This window comes from Myotis myotis, unplaced genomic scaffold (assembly GCF_014108235.1).
Source record: "Myotis myotis isolate mMyoMyo1 unplaced genomic scaffold, mMyoMyo1.p scaffold_m19_p_11, whole genome shotgun sequence".
In the NCBI taxonomy this organism is placed as follows: Eukaryota; Metazoa; Chordata; class Mammalia; order Chiroptera; family Vespertilionidae; genus Myotis; species Myotis myotis.
In genome coordinates, this window is record NW_023416315.1 from 31,344,537 (window position 1) to 31,361,830 (window position 17,294).

General features: G+C 40.1%; 1 long non-coding RNA gene across 1 annotated transcript in view; it reads right to left on the reverse strand.

Annotated features, from left to right (window-relative positions):
- Positions 1-17,294, reverse strand: part of LOC118666170 — a 96,953-nt gene that overhangs the window by 47,398 nt on the left and 32,261 nt on the right. The window contains exons 4-5 of the long non-coding RNA XR_004970880.1: positions 16,931-17,171; positions 16,538-16,598 (exon numbers count right to left, since the gene is read on the reverse strand). This is a non-coding gene — a long non-coding RNA (uncharacterized LOC118666170). The remainder of the gene's footprint in view (positions 1-16,537; positions 16,599-16,930; positions 17,172-17,294) is intronic.

Here is a 17,294-nt window from a genome sequence, read left to right on the forward strand (position 1 = left end):
GATCAGGCAGGCAGAGGCAGTTAGGGGCAATCAGGCAGGCAGGCAGAGAGGTTAGGGGTGATCAGGCAGGCAGGCAGAGGCAGTTAGGGGCGATCAGGCAGGCAGGCAGAGGCAGTTAGGGGCGATCAGGCAGGCAGGCAGGTGAGCGGTTAGGAGCCAGTGGTCCCAGACTGTGAGAGGGATATCCGGCTGCCAATTTAGGCCCAATCCCAATCCCAAAACTGGCCCAATTGGGATCGGGCCTAAACCGGCAGTCGGACATCCCCCAAGGGGTCCCCAATTGGAGAGGGTACAGGCTGGGCTGAGGGAATCCCCCCACGTGCATGAATTTCGTGCACCAGGCCACTAGTATTTTAAATAAGAAGGATGGAGTAGAGGGAAAGGAAGATGAACTAATATTCATTATGCATATAGTGCAAATATGTACTATAGGCTAAGGATAGATATAATTTGTTTTGAATTATTTTTAAATGGTAATTTGTTCAACATCATGTGGTGATTAAATCAAAGCATTTAGCTTGACCCAAATCTGCATGCTCTGAAAGCTAGTGTCTTAGGGGTCTGGCTGCTGGGAGAAATGAAGTCATCAAAAGCAGATGGTTGCAAAACCATTTTGATGCCAATGGACGCAGTGATTCCCAAGCATGTGCTTGGGGATTACTATCTTCCATATAACATTTCTTTCTTAATATGTTATCTCATGGCCCAAAAGGTTATTATGAGAATGAAAGAGTTTCTCCAGGCAGAGAGCCTAAGCTCTAGACCCGTGGTCGGCAAACCGCGGCTCACGAGCCACGTGCGGCTCTTTGGCCCCTTGAGTGTGGCTCTTCCACAAAATACCACATGCGGGCACGCACGCACGTACAGTGCGATTGAAACTTTGTGGCCCATGCACAGAAGTCAGTATTTTGTGGAAGAGCCACACCCAAAGGGCCAAAGAGCCACATGTGGCTCGTGAGCCGCGGTTTGCCAACCACGGCTCTAGACACATAGTAGGAACCCAAATAAAAGTGACTCCTTCCCTTTAACTTCTTACCTAAACTATGATTGGCCTAACTTCCACCTGAGTGCATCTTCAAAACAATAGGACAATCTGCCTAATACTTCCACATGCCGCCAGTTCAGATGCTAGTTCTTCCCTAAATCCTTTCCAGACTCTTTTCAAACAGATGTTTTTGTTCACTTTTCTAGCCCTTGATTTCATTAACTCTAACTCACCATCAACCATCAGATACATCCATATGTACCAATTAAAGTAAAACAAATCAATTGTAACTTACATCCCACTTCAAACATGTAAAAATGTGAAAAGTGTGCTTCTTAGAATCATTGCAAGACTGTCTATGGTAGTAAATGTCAGACTGTGTCCTGCCCAGGAACTGGGCTTGTGGACTCATGCGCAGTCAGGCCTTTTGGCCTGGTCCACCCCGGCGAGTGTGAACTCCCAGACACTTCCAGCAATCCAGTCTCCCAGCTGCTGGGCAGAGCAGCTCAGCAGGCCAAAGATAGGATGTGGAAGAGGGCAGCAGGTGACAGCTGTCAGTGGCAACACTGTTAGCAAAGAAGCTGGGGACTGGGTGGTCAGACTCAGTAAAGGGGATACAGCAACAACATTCACTACTGGACATGTTTTATATCTGACTAAGACAGGGAGGCTGCTATTTAAGTGTGGGCCATGTAATCAGATGTCTCCCATCATAACACATTTCATATATCTAAGATAACCTCGACTATATTTTGATTTAAAATAATAATCATGTTATGAATTATTAGAACTTATCTTTTAGTGGTTTCTTTTAACACATCAACTATATGTAACTTATAGTGATGTTTACAAATTAATTTTACTTTTTTTGGTCCTTAACTAAGGACATCCTCAATGAACATTCTATAAATATTCAGATTATATGCAGGACAATCTCTTTAGTCAGCTTGTTATAAGTGAGTTCTTTCTTTCTTCCTACATATTAACTGAATAGTTTATGCCACTGAGCTCAAACACAAGTAGCTGTTAATATTCTGAGAATTTGCTATGAACATTTTTGTACTTGAAAAGTGGAGAAATTTTCTACTTCTATTTGTCACTAAAGGATGTATGGGATTTGACATTAAAGCCTCTATTATTTAAGTTTCTCTAAAATGGGTTTTATAAACCTTCTATCCTATCCCTATATATTATTTGCAATTGCACGTGTGTATGACATTTTGGGTATTTAGAAATTCTTTTATCTACATTAGTGGGATTTCCCCCCTTTTTAAAAAAAACCCCTATGTGTACATAATATGGGCATGTCTGATGGTCTTTGAATTTTCAAAACTTAAAGCCAAAAACAAAGAAAATAAAAGTAAGCCTAACTCTAAAAACCAAGCCCAGACCTTTTGCTGGATTTTGATATTAAATGAATATGCCTATGCAGTACCTGGGGAATATTGCTAAATTGGGGGTGAGATATAAGACTTCATCTCTCAGTTTTTAGAGTACTATAGGCAGGGTGTAGCAAGACTAAACCAGGAAAAGGTGTGGATTTAATTCCAAAGACTCAGTGTTCAATTGCATCCCAGAAGCAAAGACAGAATCAAGAGACAAAGCCAAGGTCAATTATGACGTCAAGCTAGAAGACACCAACTAATGAATGCATAAGTATATGAGTTAATAGTCATGGATGAAAGCCAAAGGTAAATGAGGAAGCAGGAAATTGGGGGACAAAGAGAATATCCAACTTAATTCTGGCAAAGAGCACTGTGTTGGCCTAGGGTTCCTTTAAAAACAGGAGGGCACTCTTCCTCTCATGTACAGAGGTGGGAAGGGCATTTAGAAGACACTGTCTATGCAAACATATGGCAATCTTGTACCTGATTGAAGCACCACATCTATACTAATAAAAGGGTAACATGCTAATAAGACAGGACGTCTTCCAGACGACCTTCCAGACATCCTTTCTGACAAAACCGGGCCCAGGTGAAGCCGCCCGTGGTCCCGGGTGCCTGCAGCCAGCCCTGGCAAAGCAGGCCTGGCTAGGTCTCTGGTGCCTGTGGCCGGCCAGAGGGAGGGAAGCCCATGTCCTGGGTGCCTGCGGCTGGCCGGAGGAGAGAAGCCTGGGTCCCAGGTGTGGGGGCCGAGGCAGAGGCAGTTAGGGGCGATCAGGCTGGCAGGGGAGCAATTGGGGCAATCAGGCAGGCAGGCAAGCAGATGGGTTAGGGGCGATCAGGCAGGCAGGCAGGTGAGCGGTTAGGAGCCAGTGGTCCCAGATTGGAGAGGGTGCAGGCTGGTCTGAGGGACACCCCCCCACACACATGAATTTCATGCACTAGGCCTCTAGTCTATAATAATAAAAGGGTAATATTCTAATTAGACCAGACGACCTTCTAGATGAAGCTGGGGCTTGCAAGGGCCGAGGCAAGCCGCTGCGGCTGCGAGGGCCGAGCCCCTTGCATGAATTTCATGCATCGGGCCTCTAGTTGTCTCATATGAAGTTTGTATTTCTTACATCTAGAAAAGATGGTGATTTAAAATCTTATCAGTGTCGTTTCATAGAAACACATTTGCCCTAGCATGCAAGAGCCACAGCCACCTTCCCTGGGAACCTCCGGTTAAAAAGCTGAGACCTATTTAAACTTTGACTTCTTGTAGTTTTTCTTTACTTAATACCACTATTAAACATTATCTATTTAATGGTCCAAGGAAGAATTTTTAAACAGTGTTAATGGAATGTAGCTCATTGTCATCTCAGTTTCTCAATGACTCAATTATGTGATATTTACTTACGCCCTTTGAATGACAACAGTCCAGCCAGCTGCTGGCTGAAGGGGAATTTTCCAGCAGCACTTAAATAGACTGTTCATCTTCATTAGCTCTTTGTTAGAATTCACTGTGAATAGATGAGGGGGCTGTCATTCACCTAATTCTAGAGCAATACTATCCCTGTTTTATACAGTTCTGTATCTACTTAGCTCATTCTTTTCTAGCTACTCCTTTCATGTTTAAATGTTTAATTTATATTATCACTATGTTTTAATGCATGCCATGCATTAATCTTTATCAAACTGTAATGTTTCTGGGTTGCAGGCTCAGTCCCAGTGTGGGATGTGCAGGAAGCAGTCGATCAATGATTCTTTCTCATCATTGATGTTCCTATCTCTCTTTCCCTCTCTCTCCCTTCCTCTCTGAAAGCAATAAAAATATTTTTTTTAAGTAAGTGGAATAAGTGGCAGAAAATCTCAACTAGGATTCATATGAACTTTAGATGGCTCTGTGGGTGTATTACAGAAGTTGTTTATAATCTTTTCTTGGCATGTAATACAATAAATTCTTAGACATGATGCTTAACAACAGGATAGTGTAGTTACTTAAGTTTTTCTTATGTAACATTCTCCATTTACAATTTTAAAAATGCATAACACTAAATCTATGTTGAATAATCATATTTTGATCATGCAAATAATATATCTTCTATTGCTGCACAGAAAAAATGTAGAAGTGAATAATAGAGAGCCCAACTAAAAGCATTAAGGTTAAAATACAGTTTCCCATATGACTGTATGAATTTCAGATTTCAAAAACATAGCTAACAGTCTCCCATCTTTGAAAGAAAAACTGGTCTTAAGGTTGAGTCAGGTTCAAAGAAATTTAAAAAATAACGGGAATTTTTAAAAGTATTGCATGTAATATTATTATATTTAAAATCGTTTTTCTTAAAATATTAAAGTTTATTGCATGTAACAATATATTTAAAATCATTTTTCTTAAAATATTAATGTTGATTGCATGTAACAATAGTATATTTAAAATCATTTTTCTTGAAATAAAAAAACTTTAGTAAAAAAATAATAATAATTGGAAAAAATAAAAGGAAAATATATTTCTAGAGCTGTTGAGAAGAATATTTTTTGAATATATTTTTAATGATTTCAGAGAGGAAGGGAGAGGGAGAGAGAGATAGAAATATCAATGATGAGAGAGAATCATTGATTGGCTGCCTCCTGCACACCCTCCACTGTGGATTGAGCCCACAACCCAGGCATGTGCCCTTGACTGGAATCAAACCCGGGACCCCTCAGTCCGCAGGCCGACGCTCTATCTACTGAGCCAAACCAGCCAGGGCATGAGAAGAATATTATTAATTACGATGTGCCCATGGGAATTCCTGGCCAATAAACCTCAATTCTCCTTTAAAGAGCTCCTCCCCACTTGCCACTAACAATTTTATTTACATTCATAATAGGAACATGTTGGGGAGCACAAGAGACTTGGTTGAAAAGTTGTAAGGAGGACATTCTGAGAAAAGGGAAGTGTGCGGAAGGCCGCCTGCCCTGTTTATCGGAATTCTGACTTAGGAGAGACTTAGGGGAGTGCCGAAGGCGGTGCCCCTAATTATTCCTTGACCTTTCCAAACAAGTCTGTGCACGCAGTCCCCTGGGTGTCTCTTGCAAATCTATCATTGATTGGCTCATTTATTTATTTATTAATTTGTGTATATCGACCTCCTCACTCATCCAGTAGAATTTCCAGCAGGGCTTTGTCTTCTACCCCTCTGAACCCCTTACCCTGGCACATAATAAATGCTCAAAAATGTAGATTGAGCAAAAGTATGAATGTTTTATAAGTGTTATTTCATTGAATTCTCCAAACAATCCCCATGGGATCATTTCAAAGGAATTGAGGCTCGCATATCTTAAGAATCTTGCCTGAAGTCACTTGAGAGGTGGGCAGCACAAGGATTCAAGCCCTACTCTTAATTTTTATGGATTTTTTGCTTCTCATACTAACTTATTTAATAATATTATTTTTCCAGCACCTGCACTAGAAACTTAAAATCCACTCCAGTCTTCCTTTCCTTTTTGTACCTTAACCCAAACAATTGGTTACCAAGTCCATCCTTCCTTCCAACTTGAGCTCTCCTCTCCAGCTCTGTCTCCACAGCCTTAGTTTTGGCCCTCATCATCTCTCTTCCACACTGTCCTTTGCCTCTGAATGGTCTCCCTGCTACAAGTGACTATCTTCATCCTCAACATTTCCCCAGACCAACTGTACAGATTTAACACTTCTGCTGAATTGGCTCAGTGGCTTCCCAATCATTAGAGTAAGATTCAACTCCTTAGCTCTGCAAAGCCCTTGAGGACCTGGCTCCTGCCTTCTTCTCCATGCTCACTTCCCTTCCTCCCTACGTTAGGACCTATGCCCAGTGCCTAAGTCATTAACTTTCTCCAATATCCTTGTGCTTTTTATCTGTTTCCTCTGAGTATTTCCCCCACTTTGCCTGATTCAAGACTCAGAACAGACTTCGTCTTTGTTTGAAGGCCTCACCTGATCTAACCCCCATATAATTCAACCACCATCCTGAAGCAGAGACATGCCCCTGTTCTCCCCCAGAAAACCCAGAAAAAGCCTCAATATGATGGAATTTTAGAGTGTGTAGTAATGGTCACATTTTGTTTTTTGTATGTTTCTTTTTTGTTATTTTATTTTTTTTAATCTGGCAGTCTTGGGTGGACTCCGTGAGGGCATGTTCCTAGCATAGTACCTAGTGTGCAATCATTTTTCAAAAGTTATTTGTTGAAAAAATGACTCAAAGAGTGAACATATTTTTTTAACATGGTTGCAATTAAATTCAATAAAGAAAAGAAAGTGAAGTATGGATTGTGCTATGAGTTTATTAAGTAGGGCCAATAGCTGTGCCTCAGAAGCACAGAGTATTCTGTTTCTGACTGTGGTGCTAAAGAACCCTCTGTAGAAGAGCATTGTGGGACTATTCACTACATCAATCCAGGCCCTAAAATAGCTTCAAAGTACTGTGCGCAGTACAATGAAAGATACATGAATAAGACAGCCAGCCTGCTTTGAAACCTTGCAAACCAATGGGAGAGACATCATTTTCCAAAGAAATTCATACAGACTCTATGACTGCCTTTTACTCAAGACATCTGACCTATAAGTTCATCAGATATAGTTTGACCTGATCTTAGTTTTCTAATAAAAAAAAAATCTTGAAATAGCAAATTGCCTCTAATAATTAATTCTATTTATTTACTCTAAAATTCTGTTCTTCAAGACCTATTTCAAAGATTTTTATAATTTGAAGAGCAACACCATGTTCATAAGCTCAGTAGCTGCTTAAATGTATACTTTTTTTTATCTTATTGTAAAAAACTTCTGGGTTCGAGGAGAAATAACTTTCTAGTCATTCTCACCAAATCCTATTTTGCAGATTCCAGAGATGCATAATGCTGTATCTAAATTTCAAACAGGGATTCCTAGAGAGCAGGGACAGTGCCAGCCAGCTGAACTGCTCAGGGGGCACAGATCCCTAAACAAAAAGCAAGGTGGAATTTATTTTTTCCTTGTGGGCCTCGAAGAATGATTTTGCTATGCCTTTGTCCAGGTTGCTATGGAAACTGCACTCCTGGAATGTGCAATTCTTCAGAGCCCTCATCTGGAATGCAAGCAAAAGACAAACCTGAGCTGTGATCTATTTTAATGCTGCCATGACTTGGCATGGCAAGAAATAATTGTTATATTCGTAAACAAGCCAGTCAACATGAAAATGAGTAAAATGAGCATACAGTGCATCAGTTGACACCTTTAATTTTCTCCTTTGGGTTAAATATAATATAGTAATCTATAAGGTTTAGGTTTCTTAATAATAAACAGTATAATAGCAGTGAGATCCAAAGCTACCAATGATCAGACTAATCTTTATCCTATGAACTTAAATGAAATGAAATTTTTTAAATTTCAAAATCATATAACTAGATACTGAAATCACTTGATCATTTTTAGAAACAACTCAGGAAAAATCCCATTTTAAGGACCAGTAAAAGTCATAGAGATAATGTTTTTGGTTCAGAAAGAGTTTAATGTTGAGGAAGAAGGCCCATGCTACATATGAGGAGCCCTTATGAAGCATTATAAGCAGGCAATATGCTAAAAATACCAATACCATGTATTGTAAGAGCAGCACAGAAACTCCCAAAATGCACAGAGGAACAGAACAAGAAAAGAAGACTGTCAGGTGTCTGGTCTAAGAAGGAAGGGAGGCAATGTTTACTAACAGGGTCAGACATGCCATACACTGCTCTGGTTTCGCCCAGTCAGCATTTACTCAAGGAGGTGCTAGATACCTGCTAAGTAGGAGAGATACGATTCCTTCCCTCAGGAAGTGTGTCTCCCAGCAGAAGGCAGAGGAGACATTCATACAAGATCACATTTTACAATTACTGAATTACAAAGTGCAAAATGTGCTATCAAAGGGAAGTGCAGGGTTCCACGGGATGATGTAAGGGAGGAACCTAGACTTACTAGTACACATGCTACCTCCCGCACAATAATCCCTTGAGTGAGATGCCATAAGACTGTTTCACAGGCTCTAAGAGAGGCAGAAAGAAGGAAAGAAATTCCCCCCAACGTCATTTGGGAGCTAGATATCAGAGCCAGGATTTGAGCCAGTGGCGGTCTCTCATGGTTTCATCTTTTTCCTATGTCACATGATTTTGTGAAGTGGCTGTCTTCATTTTATTCTAAATGCTGACGTTAAGGATTAGAGAAAGAAAATACATGTGTCAGGAGATGCTAGAATTTGTGTGATGTCTAGATTGTTCTGAATTATTTTGTTATTAAGCACAGAAAGATTCTCTTATAAGAAAGCCTTTGGAACCAGTCATTCTATCATAATGACTCTCCACGTAAATGTTCATGAGTTTGTAAAACACAGGCGCACCCTTGGTGAGGGTTCTCAAAGCCAATCAAGGGGCTGGGTGGGGTAGTCAGCACATTGGCATCGTTAAGCTAGCATTTAAGTTGGGGATAATAGGGAGCTCCATACTCCACCCTCGTTCACATCATCTCCCTAATCAGCCATTGCCTCCTCTCATTCCCTTTATTATCCTGGTACATGCCTTTCACTCTAACTCAACTAGAAACAACTTTGAAGATATAAGACACATCTTGGTTATCCTGGTACCATAGTGAAAAGCACAGTACTTAGTCATTGTACGGATTCAATTGTTAAATAAAAAAATAAGTTAAAATGCTCTCCTAATATTTGATAATAAAACTTTAATTAAATACAACAGTTTCAACCAGAATTAGAATTTCCCTTTTATCATTTGGATATCGGGTCACAAAAAATTTAAGTGACCTGTTCAAGATCACATAGAAGAATCCCATTAGAATTCAAACAAGAAACTGCTCTCTTCTGTTCCTCAAGTATAAGACTCTGAAAATCGTCATACAGTCTCTTATAATCACTCCTCTGATGAAAAATGTAGCTGAAAAAAACAATAGTGTAGCTCAAAACACACATTTTTAAAAAATACTGGCCCTTTTACAAGGAAGGAAAGGTTAGACCCAGAAGTGTTATGACTTGACCAAGTTAAGAGAAATATAAAAACTGTTGCATAATCAAGGTCATCCTATATAATAAAAGGGTAATATGCAAATTGACCTTAACAGCAGAATACCAGAATGACCGCTGGACCAGTCACTATGAGGTGCACTGACCACCTCTTAGTCCCTTTCCCCAGAGCAGGCTCCGATCGCCTGATGGCCACCCATGGTGGGGGCGGGGCCGGTAAGTGGGCAGGAACAGCCAACCTCTCGGTCCCTCCCCCTGGCCATCAGGCACCAAACACCTGATGGTGAATGGGGGACCAGGGGTTGGTGGTGGCAGGAGGTGAGGCTGGCTGCAGGCAGCTGGAAAAGACAGCCCTGATCACAAGCCAGGCCTAGGGCCATACCTGTGCACAAATTTTGTGTTGGGCCTCTAGTAGAAATATGAAAGCCACTGCACAACAAGCCCAACTCAGAAATTTCACTTGTATGGATAATGTGAACAGAGAAAAGGTGATTATGCTCTAACCAGTGTGGCTCAGCAACTAAAGCATTGGCCGGAACACCAAAGGGTCTTGGTTTCGATTCCTGGACAAAGGCATGTGCCTCAGTTGCAGGTTTGATCCCCAGCCCTGGTCAGGGCAAGTGCAGGAGGCAACCAATCCATGTGTCTCCCCCACATTGATGTTTCTCTCTCTCTTTCTTCCTCCATTCCACTCTCTCTAAAAATCCATGGAAAAATTATCCTCTGGGGAGAATTAAAAAAAACAAAACAAACAGAAAACGTGATTATGTTTTACCCTTTCTAGTATCTCCATCAACTTCTGAACTCATTTTCTAGTTTATTTTTCATCTCTATTGTTGACATTAAATTTGTCCTCTAACAGTGCTCAGTCCTCTAATTTCGGAGAATAAAAAATGTGAGGTGAGCAATTTAATGAGGTCAATCACTTAATTTCTTGTGCTATTTTGAGGGAACTGGGCTAATAATGATTTTTTAAAATCTGTCCTTTATAAACTTCTTTCGCCTTTTGTAGAACTAATGTTAGTAATACACCAGTAACATTTGAAGCGAACATAAGTTCATGAGTGGATATACCCTGCCAAATCAAACATAATCTGATATTGCCTTTAAAAATGATATACGGTTTTTAGATGTGATGTGCTTGAAAACAGCCAGGCATTGGAGAGATACAAATTAAATATATATATTAGATATATTAGATATTACTATATACATATAATTGATATGGAATGTGTCTTTTGTGAGGAAGGGGGAAATTCCCCTTTCCCTCCTCTTGTTCTTTCAGCAAGCCAAATACTCAAATCAATAGGAGGGAGATTGATATGAGAAAATTAAACTTAATCTCATGCACACAGGGAATCCCACATACATGAGAGAATCAGAGATCCCACATACATGAGAGATTCAGAGAGAGAAAGAGAGAAGTACATGAGGCACCCTGAACTAGGGATGAGGTAAGGTGCCTTAGGGCCTTCAAAAGGTCAGTGCAGGATGATAAGTAGAGCAAACCTTTAGTAAATAGAAGTTTGCCCTGTCCTATAGATAGGTCAAAAGAAGTCACCATTGATAACCTCTTATGAGCAAAGCCCCTAATTCAAATTATTCTAGTAGTTTCTCTTAAGCCTAAAGCTAAAACTGCCTTTAGCTCAAAGTAATCAGTATACCACTAAGGCTCATATCTGGGTGGCACATTCTGGACTCCCATACCATAAAACTTTTCACTGGCTTTCAGATCCTTTGTTGACTTCAATGTCAACCTTTCTTCGGTTTATAAGCATCCTTATTATTTTGAGTTGATAAAAACCTGGCTGCTGGATTTTTGTGTTCAAATATATTCTTATTGACTTCAGAGAGAGGAAGGGAGAAGTAGAGAGAGGCAGAAACATCAATAATAAGAGAGAATCCACCAAGCTAGATAAGTCACTTACAATTTAGCCTCAATTTCCTCATTTATAAAATTGGAAGCTGCCAAGTCTACCTGGAAGGTCACTGCAAGAATTAATGTGATACAAATTGTAGACAACCTCGCATAAAACATGAAAAGTAGTAGATATCTTACTACATCTTTGCTTATATACCTCTCCAATGGAACCATATTTATTCTGCTTATATATCTTAAATTTTAAGTGCATGTAATAAAATTTCTACTTTGCTCCTGTGTAAATGTCGTACAAGTAAGTACCCTAAACTCATTGCTTTATTTCCAAGCACACAGGACTTCTTTTCATTTGTTACTGTTGTTTTTGGCCCAGAGAAAAAACATTTATTGATTTGTCATCTTCCTGAATTTGATCTTTTTTATATCTTTGTCTAAAAATTGAGTCTTTTTTCTTAACTTTAATTTTTAGCCATACGATGCCATGCAGGCATTTACCCTATATATTTCAACACTCATATGCTCTATAGCATGACATCAAACGTTTCTCTTAGTACTTCCTCTCCTGAGAAAGTTGTAATACAAAACAGATCACAGGTATCCACTGCCTGGAAAACTAAGGTATTTATACCTGACCTCATCCAGAAACTCTACAAGTAAGTGGAAACCATGGTACTCCCTGACAGTGACTATTTTATTCCCTAGTAATTATGATCCTTCTTTGAAAATCTTGCCTGGAGCTCAGATTGTTAAAACAAGTAATCCAAATGGCACTCCACCTGAAACGAGGCATTCGAGGATTTGTAGATTTGTGATGAACCACACCCTCTCTGGGCCCACAGATCTGCAAAGCTGTTCTGTGGCACTTCTCTTGTTTCCTAGAAATGCAAATAATCCAACCACGTGCAGGAACACTCTGCTGGCCCATTCTACTTACACTAGAGAACTTGCTCAATATTGGTTTACTTCCATAATCAATCCAATTCCATATTTTCAAACCGCATGTGGAAATCAAATTAGTGTGTTGTAAATAGCATTTTTAAAAGTGAAGGAAAATAAAATAATACGTGATGGAACCAAACCAAATTCGAAATAGAAAATATCAGAGTATATCACATACAACAGAGACAAGTACTAAACTATTAGTTTGTGAAACTTTTGTATGTGTGCATGCATGTGTGCCTGGGTGGTGGTGTAAAAGGTGTTTCTTATTGTGGACTTTAGTAAAAAATTGTTGAAAGTCACTGACTTGGTGTAATGGACATGAAGATTAGCCACCCAGATGTCCAGTTGCAAAAAGGCTGTCATCAAACACCTTCAGCTATCAGCCCCTTCAGGGTGGTCTCTGCTGTAGGCCCACCTCACACCTCAGTTAAGATCTCACCCTTCCTAGGGTGTCCCACATCCAACAATTGACATGAAAAAAAAAGACCAGGCTATTTTGTTCCAAACCAAGACAACTCTGACAGGACATTTTAGCAACATATCTTTCTACGGAGTCAACCAAGACTATTGAGATCTGCATAGCAATTCAATCTCTTCCTCTACCCAGTCCTGTTTCCTTCTTTCTTCTACAGATGTTAATCCCAAAACACTTCCTAATAAACATCCTGTACCCTAAACTTTGCTTTAGCATCTGCTACCGAGAGAACCCAACCTGTGATATCTAACTGATGAAGAAACAAGTTTTGTGGGTCAGGTCAGCTGAAAAATCCAAGCATATAAACAAGTATTTTCCTATAAAGTACAGTGCTCAATTTTTCAATGACACTGCACATTCAAAGGCTAACATTATAACCATTGAGGGGGACCAAAACCGTAAAGCTGCCTTTTGGTTTACTGATGTTAAGCTGGTTATTAAGAAATAAAACTCTTAAAGGAGAGATCTGAAAGGCCTACTCCAGGAAGAAAAGCTTAGGGTGTTGCCCTTATCCTGATTTGAAGTAAATATGGTGAGTGGGAGAGCAGGGGCCTGTTTACTAGCTCACCCCCTGTGTTCTACGGAAGGAAGCGTTTACCTGAGATGTGTGTGTGTGTTCCATTCTTCCCCAGTTACCTGTAAATTGCCCATTCTCACTTTTGGAAGCTTAGGCCCCCCTACCCGCTTTATTCTTTGTCCAAAATAACATATATACCCGGTGTTACCTCACTTTGGGGATTTTTATGTTTATGTTATATTCCCCATGTACACATATTAAAATTTCATTTTCTCCTATTAATCTGTCTCTATTAATTTGATTAGCCCAGCTAGAAGAATTTGGGAGTTGGGAGGAAAAGTTTTATTTTATTATTATTTTTTTTTTAGTCCCCATACCATCCACTATTTACTCTATTGGCTACTGATGTATGTGATGAAAATGAGCACACCCATTCCTTAACAGTGATTAATGGTTATCATTTTTTCCTTAACTTGCACAGCTGTCCTATCTCAAAAGAAGAATTCTGAAGTGGCTGTAAATGGTGCTTTATTTTCCTGCCAGTTCTACTTGCATTCATCCCATCTTAGAAGCTCTTTGGTTATTCTGCTTATTCTTTGTCTTACAAATATGCTCACAACAATGCAGCTGAGAAACAGTGACAAAACCATTAATGCCATGAACTTGGGGGATGGAGGAAGAGAGCAAGGTGGGAACAGAGGATATTAGTAATGAATCTTACAATTTATTTGTGTTAAGTACTATCCAAGGAGAAATGTTGAGAACATTGTTTAATAACAGGGCTGGGTTTTCTGGGGCAATCAAATAAAATTCACATAGCAGGTGAATTATTCTCATGGAAGATTAGTTGTTTTCTAGAATATAAATATTGGCAACATAGCCTGACTCGATCATTCTCAGTGACTAATTTGGTTAGTGAAAAAGAGAAATGTATATATTGATTTTGGTTCTTTTCTTTACTTATTTTTAAATTAAAGTATTCAGGAGTTACCCTGCTGTCACATGGGATATTTCTAACATCTTGATTCAACTTTAACACTATTTTATTTTCTTCCTCAAATACATTTTGAATATGTGTCCTCTAGACAGGAACCAATAGTGGTCAGTGGGTCAAATGTAAGGGGGGAAATTTTTTAACAAAAGATGGAGAAAGTAAAAAAAATTAAGTAAAAAAATCTCCAAGTTAGGATGTTAGGAAAGTACATGTAAACTTGACAAAAATATGCATTTTGCTCTTAATATTTGACTCAAATATAATCATTGTATAAATTCCAGCAAAGCTTGGCATGTTCAGAGTTCTTTCTATTTTTTTTTCCTAGAAAAATCATGGTCATTTACTGCAGTCTTTTCTTTTTTTTTTAAGTAAGTATGGTTAAATAAATAGTCTGATAAGTCGCAGTAAATCTGTTGTGCTTTCAATAAAATGAGGTTTATTTTCTTGCATTCCTGGAGTACATTCAGAGAGGAGATGGAACATCAGGGGTTTCAACGGGGGGAATGGAGTACTAAGCTTTGACCTAGGCCCACAGCCACAATATGAGTGAATTAGAGGAAACAGCTGCAGCCTAACATCTCTCAATGAAGTGATGCAGGGATTCCGTGTGACCTGGAGCTCACAGTGTCTCCATGGTCAGCCAGATTTCTTTGTTTCTCATGCATTTTCTATGCTGGGAATGTTGTCCCAGACCTACCACTCCACTTTAGGAGTGCAGGGATGTGGCTGCCTGAACTGGTGACACCAAAATAGGGCCTCCATCTGCCTTTTCTTTCATGCCATCAATAACGCTGTCATCCAATATAATAAAAGGTTAATATGCAAATCGACCAAATGTCGGAACAACCGGTCACTATGACGCGCACTGACCATCAGGGGGCAGACGTTCAACGCAGGAGCTGCCCCCTGGTGATCAGTGCGTTCCTACATGGGGACCGCCACTCAGCCAGAAGCCAGGCTCACAGCTGGAGAATGCAGTGGTGATGGCGGGAGCCTCTCCTGCCTCCATGGCAGCACTAAGGATGTCTGACTGCCGGCTTAGGCCCGCTCCCCACAAGGATGTCTGACTGCTGGCTCAGGCCCACTTCCTCTGGGGAGCAGCAGCTGGACATCCCCTGAGGGCTCCCAGACTGCAAGAGGGTGCAGGCCAGGCTGAGGGAGCCCCCTCCCCCACCCCCACAAGTGCACGAATTTCATGCACTGGGCCTCTAGTCTATAATAAAATGACTGAAGAGGCACACAGACAGGTTGGGGATTGAAGGAAGATCCTTCAAAGATTCAGTTGCAAATGCAGCTGTAGACTAATTTATAAGGCTGAACAGGCTCTAGAAGGCAGTTCTCATTGGAAACCCGGACCTTGTGTGCCTGCTCTCATTGAGAATGAGAAAGAAGTGGAGAATTTTAACAGGATTAGACTGAAGCCATATTCATACCGTCTCCTGCCCCTGTCATAGCTGGAGGAATCACATTGTTCCAGATGAAGGACAATGAGTGATCTCCATTGTGTTTAAAGTCTGACCTCTGTGCCAGACACACAATTTCAGGCTTTTATCAGTGAGACTTTTATCACGCGATCTTTCTGTTTACTTGAGGACTTGGATTCAACAAAGCAACCGACAAGATTGAACATAATCTATTTCTGCAGCTGGACGCTTACACTGAGGACGAGACGTCACGTTCTCACAGTGTCCTTCTGCCACTCAATGTTTTCACAGTTGAGTTTCAGAGGCTGGTAGGCTACTGCTGCCACTTCCTTCAAAGTACAAATTTCAAGTCATTCCACCTACCAAGTGGGAAATGTCTAGGATCCTTGTTTTGACACCTGTAGATACTCAAAATAAATACAAAAAGAATGAGACTATCTAAGAACAAAACAAAACTTAAAGAATTTAGTTATGTGAACTCTAATCATACTATCTGACATAAATGATGATGTCCTGTCAATAAGTGGTAAGACAGTCACACACTGGCAGCAATGAAAGGCAACATTCTAGACTCAGACAAACTACAAATAACAAATATTTTCTGCCGTGATTTCACCTTGAGACAATTTGGCACAGGTACTGGTGTAGAGTTATCGTCCTGGCTTTGGTTACATATAGGCCATAATATCTAGATTCCATCCCTCAGAGCAGTGATTTTTTTTTAAGTAGTTTCCAAACAGTTTAAATTAACCATCCTCTCCCAGAGAGAAGAGCTTACCCTTCTCTAATTATACGAACTGATTGTGAACTGTGAAGGTAAATGATGTTAATTGCTGGGCAGACAGAATAAAGGAGGCAGAAGAAAAGCCTTTTTTCTTTGACCCTTTCATCCCTCATTAGTCACTTTCCTGTGAATTCTATAGTTTGCTTCTCAAAAGAAATGTGTGATTTCTTACTTTTCCACTTTTTCTAAATAGTAAGCACAATCCAGGCTGGCTCATTCCCATTCTCTGTACTCTTAAAAAAAAAAAAAAAAAAAAAAAAAGAGAGAGAGAGAGTGAACCATCTCAATAATGTTAGAACAGTTTCTTCACATAGTATAATAATAATACATGGTTGGGCAAAAATGGTTTTACAGCTGTGAGTATGTACAAAACACAGAATGAATAAAGCTATTGTAATCATCAAGACCTGCATGTCTTTTTTCATATGAACAACTGTACATCTACGTTTGCCTGACCTGTATTCCTTAGCTCTGGAAAAGTACTATGAAAGAGTGTATTTTTCTCTATTAATACATCACAAATTATCCCAATCTTTACAATGCAAAACAATAAACATTTATTCACCTCACACATTTTCCGAGGGTCAGGATGGAAGTGGCACACCTGAGTGGTTCCAGCTCAGGGTCTGTTAGGAGGTTGCAGGCAAGACCTAGAACAAGGTTGCAGTCATCTCAAGGCACCACGGCAGCTGAAGAATCCATTTCCAAGGTTTATACGGCCTTTGGCAGGAGGCCTGAGCAGCTCACCACAGGCACCTCTCCACAGGGCTGTTTGAGTGTCCTCATGACATGGAAGCTGATTTCTCCTAGGATAAGAGCACGGGCATGGACAATGCCTTCAGATCTAGTCCTGAGAGTCGCATGCCATCATTTGTGCAATATTCTCTCTTTATTAGAAGCAAGTTAGTTAGGCCAACCCACTAACTAAA